General features: G+C 40.5%; 1 protein-coding gene across 2 annotated transcripts in view; it reads left to right on the forward strand.

The window, feature by feature from the left end:
* Positions 1-11497, forward strand: part of si:dkey-42p14.3 (EF-hand calcium-binding domain-containing protein 10) — a 74207-nt gene that overhangs the window by 37711 nt on the left and 24999 nt on the right. Inside the window, exons 4-5 of one of the 2 annotated variants that reach the window (XR_006314445.1) lie at positions 1730-1849; positions 6674-6956. The gene's annotated coding sequence lies outside the window, so the exon portion shown is untranslated. Of the gene's footprint in view, positions 1-1729; positions 1850-6673; positions 6957-11497 lie in introns of those variants that run through there. The other variant, XR_006314446.1, reaches the window with a different exon arrangement.

The following is an 11497-nucleotide window of genomic DNA, read 5'->3' on the forward strand; positions in this document are numbered from 1 at the left end:
AATGCTGGGTCCACTACTTTTTGTCATTTATATAAATGATTTGGATATGAGCAGAACAGGTATAGTTAATAAGTTTGCAGATGACACCAAAATTGGAGGTGTAGTGGAGAGCGAAGAAGGTTACCTCAGATTACAACGGGATCTTGATCAGATGAGCCAATGAGCCGAGAAGTGGCAGATAGAGTTTAGATTAGATTAGATTACTTACAGTGTGGAAAATTTTGATAAATGCGAGGTCCTGCATTTTGGGAAAGCAAATCTTAGCAGGATTTATACACTTAATGTTAAGGTCTTCAGGAGTGTTGCTGAACAAAGAATCCTTGGAGTACAGGTTCATAGTTCCTTGAAAGTGGATTCGCAGGTAGATAAGATAGTGATGGGTATGCTTTCCTTTATTGGTCAGAGTATTGAGCATAGGAATTTCGAGGTCATGTTGTGGCTGTACAGGACATTGGTTAGGCCACTGTTGAAATATTGCGTGCAATTCTGGTCTCCTTCCTATCGGAAAGATGTTGTGAAACTTGAAAGGGTTCAGAAAAGATTTACAAGGATGTTGCCAAGGTTGGAGGATTTGAGCTATAGGGAGAAGTTGAATAGGCTAGGGCTGTTTCCCTGGAGCTTTGGAGGCTGAGGGTGACCTTATAGAGGTTTATAAAATCATGAGGGGCATGGATAGGATAAATAGACAAAGTTGGGGAGTCCAGAACTAGTGGGCATAGGTTTAGGGTGAGAGGGGAAAGATATAAAAGAGACCTAAGGGACAACTTTTTCACACAGAGGGTGGTATGTGTATGGAATGAGCTGCCAGAGGAAGTGGTGGAAACTAGTACAATTGCAACATTTAAAAGGCATCTGGATGGGTACATGAATAAGAAGGGTTTGGAGGGATATGGTCCAGGTGCTGGCAGGCGGGACTAGATTGGGTTGGGATAGGTGGTCTGCGTGGATGAGTTGGACCAAAGGGTCTGTTTCTGTGCTGTGCATCTCTACGACTCCATGACTCTGTGACTGGGACAACATAACCATCCTAGGACAAGCTAAACTGAGACACACATGAGAATTCCTAGAAGCATGGCTTTCCAACAAGAACTCCATCAACAAACACATTGACTTGGATACCATTTACCACCCCCTGAGAAAAAGAACAGGAAATGACATCACCATAGGAAATGATATCACCACAGAAATAACATCACCAGCCCAAGGAAGCCCAAACCCACAAATAGAAAGCGGGCTACACCACTAGTGCTTTCTCCAGAGGCTCACTGAAGTTGTAACCTAGCATGGTGATGAAACATCTGAAAATGAACCTTCCAGCTCAGCGAGCAAACCTACATCCAGAACTTCAACCTGAGCTGCAAATCTTCTCAAAACTCACCAGGAAATTAAGATAAAATAAAAGAACATTTACTTATAACTCAATTTGAAAGATACATTTCAAAAATGCAATCTCATCAATTCCAAAACCATCACCTTATAGTACTCAAATACCAGAGAGAATTTCCTTCTCTTATATTTATATATTTGACTTTAACTGCCTCCTCCAATTCTCAGTCTTGTTTGATTGCCTCTTCCTTGAGTATTCATAGAGCTGAGCTGAGATTTTCTCACATCCAATAATTCCTTTCAGGGTTCTTGCCAAACACTTCTGGTTTGGAGCTATCAAATTAAAGTCCTGACATTGAGATAGTTTATTTTCTAACTGTTTTGAATTTTCTTCTTTTGTTAGGAGGAACCTGTTTCTAATGTCTAACATCAGCCAGAAGTTCTGCGAACTGAAAAGCTAAAGGTTTTCAAGCTACGGAATTTTCCTTTGAGCGAAAATAAATTACTGACTCGTCTCCTAAAAGTAAGCAAATGTTCTTTAATATTTACTCTGCCTGTTTGCAAATCTCTCTCAAGGCAAACAGAATCCTATTGTCAGCGCCGCAACTCATTCTGTCATACTGGTTTTGTAATAAAAAGCATGTTTCCAGAAATACTGATAAGTTAATCATTGAACCCCTCCTCCCCGCCTCAATGAAGTTAATGATTAAAAAGACAGCTTCTGAGGCAGCAAGGTGGCTCAGTGATAAGCACATTCTCCTCCTGTCTGCATGAGTTTCCTCCTGGTTTGCTCCCACAGTCCAAAGATGTGCGGGCTAAGTGGATTAACCATGCTAATTTGCCCATAGTGTCCAGCATTGTGCAAGTTAAATGGATCAGCCTAGGGATTTGCAGGGATGGGGTAGAGGGCGTGTTTCTGGATGGGATGTTCTTCAGGGGGTTAGCATGGACTTGATCGGCCAAATGGTTTGCTTTCACACTGTAGGGATTCTATTATTCTCAAAGCCAACTAAGGATGGGCAAGAAATGCTGGTTCCCACTTCCCATGACCAAATCTACATGCTACCAATGCAAAATCCAAACTAAAATATACATTGAGTTCATATTTTACAACAGACTGACTCCTGGTAGTCTGAATTAATTAAGACTAATTTACCAATGTGACTTGAACTGATTGCTATAAACTGCCCCTTGTTATGTAAGACAATTGCCTCTTGTTAAGATTCACTGGTGGTCTATCCTTTACCACAAATAATTAGACAGGGTTTTCGATTCAGCACTCAGAGAATGGTTTTGGTTGTTAGACCATATAAAATAGGAACAGGAGTAAGCAAATCAGCCCCTCAAGTCTTTTCTGCCATTCGATAGGATTATGACTGATCCGATGTTTCTCATGTCCACTTTCCTGTCCTTTCACCTTAAGACTTCATTCTTCTCCTGATTAAGAATCTATCTTAGCCTTAGATATGCACCGTGAGTCAGCCCTACAGATCTCTTCAGCAACAGCTGTCTGTGGCAGAGTTCCAAAGACTCTCAACCCTCTGAGTGAAGAAAATGCTCCCCATCTCATTCTCAAATTGGCACTCCTTCATTGACCTCTAATCCTGGGCTCTCCTATGAGGGAAAATATCCTCTCGACATTTACCCTGTCAGTTTAGCCCTTAGGAATCCTACGTGATAGAGTGAGATCAACTCTCCTTCTTCTAAATTCCAATGAGTAGAATATTACATTTATTTATTGCTCATAAGGCAATCTCTCCACACCAGGGTTCACCTTCTCTGAACTGCCTCCAATGAAATGATATCTTTCCTTAATTAAAGAGACCAAAACTGCCACAAAACTCCAGATGTGACCTCATCCAGCACCATGTACAGTTGCAGTAAGACTTCCCCATTCTTATATCTCCAATCCCCTTGAAATCAAGGCAAACATTTCATTAGCCCTCTGATTCCTGCTGCACCTGTGTATGGACTTCCTACTTTTCATGTGCAAATATCCTCAAGTCCTTTGTGTTTCAATTTGCTACAGTTTGCCTGCATTTAAATAATATATTATTCTTTTGTTCTCCTTTCCAAAATGAACTTCATATTTTCCCACATTATACACCACTTGCCAACTTTTTATCCACTTGCTTAGCTTATCAATATCTCTGTAAGCTATTTGTATTCTTCTCACAACCTGCTTTTCCACATATTTTCATGTCATCTGCAAATTTGGTTGCCGTAGATTCACTTTTGTCCTCCACGTCATAAATATATGTCGTGGTCACAGCATTGATCCCTGTGAACTCCACTGGTCACAGGTCACCAGTCTGAAAAAAGCCCTTACCCTCAATTGCCATTTCCTTCCCATGAGCCAATTCTCTATCCATGCCAAATCCTACCTCTGACACCGTGGACTGTCATCTTATGGCTTGACCTTTTGTGAGGTACCTTGTCAAACACCTTCTGGAAGTCCAATTATAACACATCTACTGGTTCCTCTCTATCTAGTCTGGTTGAAACTTCCTCGAAAAACTCGAATAAATGGGTCAGACATGATTTGTTATTCATGAAGCCATGTTGACTTTGCTTGATTAGATTAGATTAGATTAGATTACTTGCAGTGTGGAAACAGTCCCTTCAGCCCAACAAGTCCATACCGACCCGCCGAAGCGCAACCCACCCATACCCCTACATTTAGCCCTTTTACCTAACACTACGGGCAATTTAGCATGGCCAATTCACCTGACCTGCACATCTTTGGACTGTGGGAGGAAACCAGAGCACCCGGAGGAAACCCACGCAGACACGGGGAGAATGTGCAAACTCCACACAGTCAGTCGCCTGAGTCGGGAATTGCTGTGAGGCAGCAGTGCTAACCATAATTAGATTATGATTTTCCAAATTTTCTGCTATTACATCCTTAATAATTAATTCCAATACTTTTCCAACAATAGATGATAGTCTGTTAGCCTTTTACTACCACCTCCTTTTGAATAGGGGTGTCATATTAGCAGTTTTCCAATCCTAGAGTATTTCTTCAGAATCTATTGATGCTTGGAAAACTACAATCAATGCATCCACTCTCTCTGTAGCCAACTCATTTAGGAATCTTGGATGCAAGCTATCAAGGCCAGGGACTTACATGCACTTAGACCCATTAGTTTGTCTAATACTTCTTTAGTGACAATAATGATACTTAATTCCTCCGCCATATTCGTTAGTGTTAATAGAATATCTGAAGTGTCTTCCACTTTAAAGACTGATGCAAAGTGTCTGTTTTATTCTTCTACTATTTCCTTGTTCCCTATCACCTTGTCCCCAGATTCATTTTCTGTGTCCATTTTGATCTCTCTCTTTCTTCCTTTTTATATATTTAAAGAATAAATATATAAAAAGGCTCATGGTAGGCTCATTCATAAAGTCAGGAAGTATGGGATACGCGGAGATTCGGCTATCTGGATTCAGAATTGGTTGGCTGACAGAAGGCAAAGAGTGGTTGTGGATGGAAAGTATTCTGCCCGGAGGTCAGTGTTGAGTGGGATTCCGCAGGGCTCTGTTCTTGGGCCTCTGCTCTTTGTAGTTTTTATAAATGACTTGGATGAGGAGGTTGAGGGGTGGGATAGTAAATTTGCAGATGACACAAAGGTTGGAGGTGCCGTTGATAATATAGAGGGCTATTGCAGGCTGCAGCGCAACATAGACAGAATGCAGAGCTGGGCTGAGAAATGGCCGATGGAGTTCAACCTGGATAAATGTGAAGTGATGCATTTTGGAAGGTCAAACTCGAATGCTGAATATAGGATTAATTACATGATTCTTGGCAGTGTGGAGGAACAGAGGGATCTGGGTATGCAAGTACATAAATCCCTCAAATTTGCCACCCAAGTGGATCGGGTTGTTAAGAAAGCATATGGTGTTTTGGCTTTCATTAATGGGGGATTGAGTTTAAGAGCCCCGAGGTTTTGCTGCAGCTCTACAAGTCCCTGGTGAGACCACGCTTGGAATATTGTGTCCAGTTCTGGTCGCCCTACTATAGAAAAGATATAGAGGCTTTGGAGTGGGTGCAAAGAAGGTGTACCAGGATGCTGCCTGGACTGGAGGGCTTGTCTTATAAAGAAAGATTGAATAAGCTCGGACTTTTCTCTCTGGAGAGAAGGAGGAAGAGATGTGACCTGATCGAGGTATACAAGGTAATGAGAGGAATAGATAGAGTCAATTGCCAGAGATATTTCCCCAGGACAGGATTGACTTGTACAAGGGGTCATAGTTTTAAGATATTAGGAGAAAGGTATAAAGGAGACATCAGAGGTAGGTTCTTTACGCAGAGAGTTGTGAATGCATGGAATACGTTGCCAGTGGTGTTGGTGGAAGCAGAGTCACTGGGGACATTTAAGCGACTGCTGGACATGCACATGGATAGCAGTGAGTTGAAGGGTGCGTAGGTTAAGTTACTATATTTTACATTAGGATTAAATTTTGGCACAACATCGTGTGCCAAAGGGCCTGTTCTGTGCTGTACTTTTCTATGTTCTATGTTCTAAGCTGTTATTGTCAATTTTTATATTCCTTGCCAGTTTGCCTTAGCAATTTATTTTCTCTGTCTTTATTATCTTTTTATACTCTTTTTCTGAATTTATCCTAGTCTTAGGGTTAGCACTGACTTTGACTTCCTTATATGCTTTCCCTTCAACTTCACATTCTCCACAAATTTCTTAGTTAGCCATGGTTGGATTTTTTTTCTTCGAATCTGTCTGTTTTATTGTTATGTATTTTAACGAGAGTCATGAATGACCTCATTAAGTGTCTGCCACTCCACTTACAGAATCATTAATAATGATAAAGGAAAGCTATCAATTGGTTAATCTTTTCAGTTTTTGCTTAGTGTCATTTTTAAATTTAAGCCATTTAGTTCAATAGTCCTCTGTTCGTTCTGTTTCAAAGCTGAGACCTATATGTATTAATTCCCTTCTTAAAGTTTTTTGTTATGTTGTTATATTCTTCATAGAATACTAGGAATTATTTGTTATGTGAGTATTTATCCTTGGGTGCCTTGTTTCACTGCTGTCATGTGTTGAGTATCAATGTATCAGTCTGTCAGTTCCCCAACTCTGTGGGCAGTAGTAAGAAATATGCTTGAGGAACAATCAGCATTTTGCTTTTAAAATATGATTATTTCTAACTGAAGGGAATCAGAAATTATCACAGTATTATTTGATAATATTGTTTATTTGTTTACATTTGCTTAATCACTGCATTTTTTTTGAATGAACATGTGAGAAGCAGTTCAAAACGCAGATTTTTAAAAAAATGTTAGTTTAGTTTACTGACTGATTTACTATTTTCAAAGTTTGATTGATTTTAGGAACAGGAGCAGACTGTACAGCACCTTAAGCCTGTCCTGCCATTCAATGAGATCATGGCTGACCTGTGGCCCTGCTCCATATACCTGCCTCTGGCCTAAATCTCTTAATATACAGTTATCTATCACAGATTTAAAATTAATAACGGATCTAGCGTCAATTGCTGTTTCTGGAAAAGACTTCCAAACTGTTGGGTGAAGAAGTTCTTCCTGACATCTCATTTTCGTCATGTTCTTAACTTAGTGAAATCACTTCAGTGACAAATAAAATTCGCTCTTATTTGAACTTACTGTTCTCAGTTAAATGAGAGACATGAAAGTGTATTGAATAATGAAACATGATGCAGAATATCCCAGAACTGGTTGAATTCACACTGGAAAATCAAAGGCCTGAATATTAGGAAAGAGGCAGGATTGTGCATTGGGGAAAGTGAGCTGTGTTAATCTAGATGATCAGAATGTCCAATTTCAGCTTGGTTGCCTAATTAGGGATTTCCTTTTCAGCTTGCAAACTGAGACAAATGTTCACTGAAATAATACAATGTCAACTCCACTATTTAAAGAGCTAATGAAAAATGGAATTGGAAGGATGGCTGAGGATTTTGGGAGAAGGTGAGGTGAGGTATTCAAGATAGATTGTCTTGAAGGACCAACAAGGTCAAAGTATAGATTCAATATCTCTTTCATTTGAGCAACTGCTTGGTGCAGCAGGGACATACTGGTTTACCAGAAAGAAACCTGTAACTCTTACCAAGAAGGAGGCAGAGAAGTCTGAGGAAGTGAGCAGGAGGAGCATAATGCTCTGCTCTTAAATAGTGTATGAAGTGATCTAACCAGGTTAGGAAAAACAAGTTCTCCAACATTCTGCAGTGTTCACCAACACTCTGTCACTCAAACCTGTCAAATATCCTGCGGTCACTACCTGTATAATTACGTTTCTGCAGCACCCATCTCAACACCACTGCTATTCACCCCAACTGTTATGATAGATCCTCTTTAATCAACCTGTTATTATACACCTCTGGAGTAGATGGAGCTTGAACTGGAGCCTCCTGGTCCAATCGTTCTGTTATGTGCTGCCACCATCACTTGCACTAAAAGCATTGCATCTGTTGGTAAACACATGACCTTCAGTTTGTTACTATTTTATTTTTTCAGCCATCACCCTATGATGAAATTGGTTTCAGCGCCATATAGATACAATCCATCGGACCATCTGATCTCAATAGGCCAAGAATTTAAAACCACTTCTTATGCACTATATCGCCATCCACCCATCCATTTTACCAATCCTTCAAATTCTATACTTCTGTGTGTGAGGTCTTGGGAGTAATGTAGAGATAGCTACTTTTGAGGTTTTGCTAGTCAACCTGGCCCCCTAAGTTATGACTGCAGGATCACATTTCTCTTTCTACTAACATCATAGATCCTAAGGTGGATTACAAAAACTGGCTGCGCACTCTCTTTCTTTAGCAGTTGTTCAACAGTATCCTTGACCACAGAACCCTGCCACCAGCATGATGGCAACATACCATCCTGGATTCATATCAGTGGCTGCAGAAACACCACTAAATCTCCGATCACTAATGCTCTCCCCATCGTCCTTGTGACCCTGTATAGCTGAGACACTCCTGTTGCCATGGATTTAGCTCTCGCTGCTTGAGTGCCTTCACTGTACAGAACTGAACATTGAGTTGGAGTCAGGGCTTTCTACACTATTCCATATTCCTCTAACCCTTTCCTATTCATGTACCTGTCCAAATGTTTTTTAAATGTTGTATCTGCATCTACTATTTCCTCTGGCAGTTCATTGCACATATGAATCATCCTCTGTGTGAAAAAGTTGCCCCTCAGGTCCCTTTTAAATCTTTCACCTTTCACTTTAAAAATATGCCTCCTAATCTTGAACTCACCCATTCTAGGGAAAAGACCTTTGCTATTCACCTTATCTGTGCCCCTCATGATTTTATAAACCTCTATAAGGTCACCCCTCAATCTCCAATGCCCCAATGAAAAATGTCGCAGCTTATCCAGTCTATCCTTATAACTCAAACCCTCCAGTCCTGGCAATATCCTGGTAAATATTTTTTGAACCCTCTCCAATTTAATAATATCCTTCCTATAACAGGGCAACCAGAACTGTGCACAGTACTCCAAAAGTGGCCTCACCAAGGCCCTGTACAATGTCAACAAGACATCCCAACTCCTTTACGTGATGGTTTGAGCAATGAAGGCAAGTGTGCCAAATGCCTTCTTAACCACCCTGTCTACCTGTGGTGCAACTTTCAAAGGCCAATGTCCCTGAACACCTAGGTCTCTCATTTTGACAGCACTACTCAGGGCCCTACCATTAACTGTATAAGAACTACCCTTGTTTATTACAGTGAATATGGGCTCAACCTTTCCTCACAAGACAACTTCTTCATCTCAGGAATCCACCTAGTTAAGGTCCTCTGAACTGCCTCCAACATAATTATTTCGCTTCTTAAGTAAAAGAACCAAATCTGTACATGGTACTCCAAGCCTGGTCTCACCGATGCCCTTTGTAAAAAGATTTGCTTACTTTTATACTTCAAGCCCCTTGCAATGAAAGCCAACATTCCACTTGCCAGTCTAACTACTTGTTGTACCTGTCATTATGCTAATTTCTTGTACAGGGTCATCTCATTCATCCTCTACTGCAGCATGCTGCAATCTTTCTCCATTTAAATAGTATTGTTTTTTCCATTTTTTACTCTCAAAGTGGACAATCTCACAAATTTCTGCCCATTGGCTTAAACCATCCCTTTGTGTTCTCTTCAGAACTTCCTTCTTGTATCAACAGCAAATTTGGCTGCAATATACTCAATCCTTCCATCAGAGTTACTAAGCTAGATCATAAATAGTTAAAGCTGATGCACTGATCCCTGTGGCATTCCACAATTTATAGTTTACTCAACCTAATAGTGCCCTATTTATCTTAACTTTGTTCCCTGTCAGTTAGCCAATTCACTATGAATACTTATATCCTGTTGCCAAAAAAATGAGCCCTTTGTGTAAGGTGCACCTTTTATTGAGCTAATGCCCGAAACGTTGACTCTCCTGCTCCTCAGATGCTGCCTGACCTGCTGTACTTTTCCAGCACCACGCTTTTCAACTCTGATCTCTAGCATCTGCAGTCCTCACTTTCTCCTCCTCTTTCAAATACCCGTATACTGCTTTCCCTTTACCCATCCTGCTTGTTTCATCCTTAAAGAGCTCTAAACATTTGTTGACCATGATTTATCTTTCAGGAGAAAGTGAGGACTGCAGATGCTGGAGATCAAAGCTGAAAATGTGTTGCTGGAAAAGCGCAGCAGGTCAGGCAGCATCCAAGGAGCAGGAGAATCAATGTTTCGGGCGTGAAACGTCGATTCTCCTACTCCTTGGATGCTGCCTGATCTGCTGCGCTTTTCCAGCAACACATTTTCAGCATGATTTATCTTTCACCAAACCATATGGACTTTTCCTGATTGTATTATGATTTTCCAAACAACTTGATTCCGTTTCCTCAGTAATGGATTCCAACATTATCCCAATGTCCCAGACAAAAATCAGGAATTACTCAAACAGATTTTGGGCTGTCTCCCTCTATTCTTGACGAGGGACGCAACATTTGTTAACGGAGATACTAGGGAGGTGCTAATGCACTAACAATGATGCAGAGAACAGTCTTGAATTTGTTACATAACAGAAGAGAACTGAATTATGAGTAAAGATTGTAACAACTTGGACTATATAGCCTTGATCATCAGGCAACCTTATTTCTGTACTTAATGTTATAAATGGAATAGAAAAAGTAGATTCAGATCACTGTGTGAAGCTAAAATCGCCATGGTCGAACATAAGGGCACAGAATTACAGGGCAAGGTGGAAATGTCAGATTGACAACAGTTCCTTTTCAGAGAGTGATGAATATGTGGAATAAACTTCTGAGTGTGTAGCAAAGTGTAAGGAACAGCTAGATCATCTGATGTGGGAACCTTTAAGGCCTCTGGACAAATCAGGTGAACCAAATGTTGCCTTATTTACATCTATCCAGAGCTGTCATTTACATGAGCTCCATCTGGTGGCGGTTTCACATATTTTCTCAATCCTTTGCATTCTTTGCTTAATTAGTTCTAAATAATCAGCATTTCAACATTAAATTACAAATAATGTAATGGAAGCTGACCATATTATAGGATTTAGGAGGTAAAGTAGCAATCCTTTTATTATTGATGTTGTGTTTTGAAAAATAAGGAATGCCCTCAAGAGAACCTTTCCTGATGAAGGGCTTTTGCCCGAAACGTCAATTTTCCTGCTCCTCCGATGCTGTCTGACCTGCTGTGCTTTTCCAGCACCACTCTAATCTAAACTCTGGTTTCCAGCATCTGCAGTCCTCACTTTTGCCTAAATTTCTACCCTGTTGAGTTAATGGGCCAATTATCTGCATCTTGCATTTTCCATCATACTCAGTTAACTGTTGATGAAGCTGTCCCCTGTAAAACTTCAGCCTGAAATATTTCTTCTGTTATCAGAAGATTGACAGCCACAAGCCATTTGATGCTTTTAATGTGCTGAAAATATTAATTTCCATGGCACCTTACACAATCTCAGGACATGTCAAAGTGCTTTATGACCAATAAGTTAGTTCTGAGGTGTTGAACTTATTGTAAGGAAATGTGGTGGCCAGTTAGAGTCATAGAGATGTACAGCATGGAAACAGACCCTTTGATCCAACCCGTCCATGCCGACCAGATATCCCAACCCAATCTAGTCCCACCAGCCAGCACCCAGCCCATATCCCTCCAAACCCTTCCTATTCAC

The sequence above is a fragment of the Chiloscyllium plagiosum genome, chromosome 19 (genome assembly GCF_004010195.1).
Source record: "Chiloscyllium plagiosum isolate BGI_BamShark_2017 chromosome 19, ASM401019v2, whole genome shotgun sequence".
Classification (NCBI taxonomy): domain Eukaryota; kingdom Metazoa; phylum Chordata; class Chondrichthyes; order Orectolobiformes; family Hemiscylliidae; genus Chiloscyllium; species Chiloscyllium plagiosum.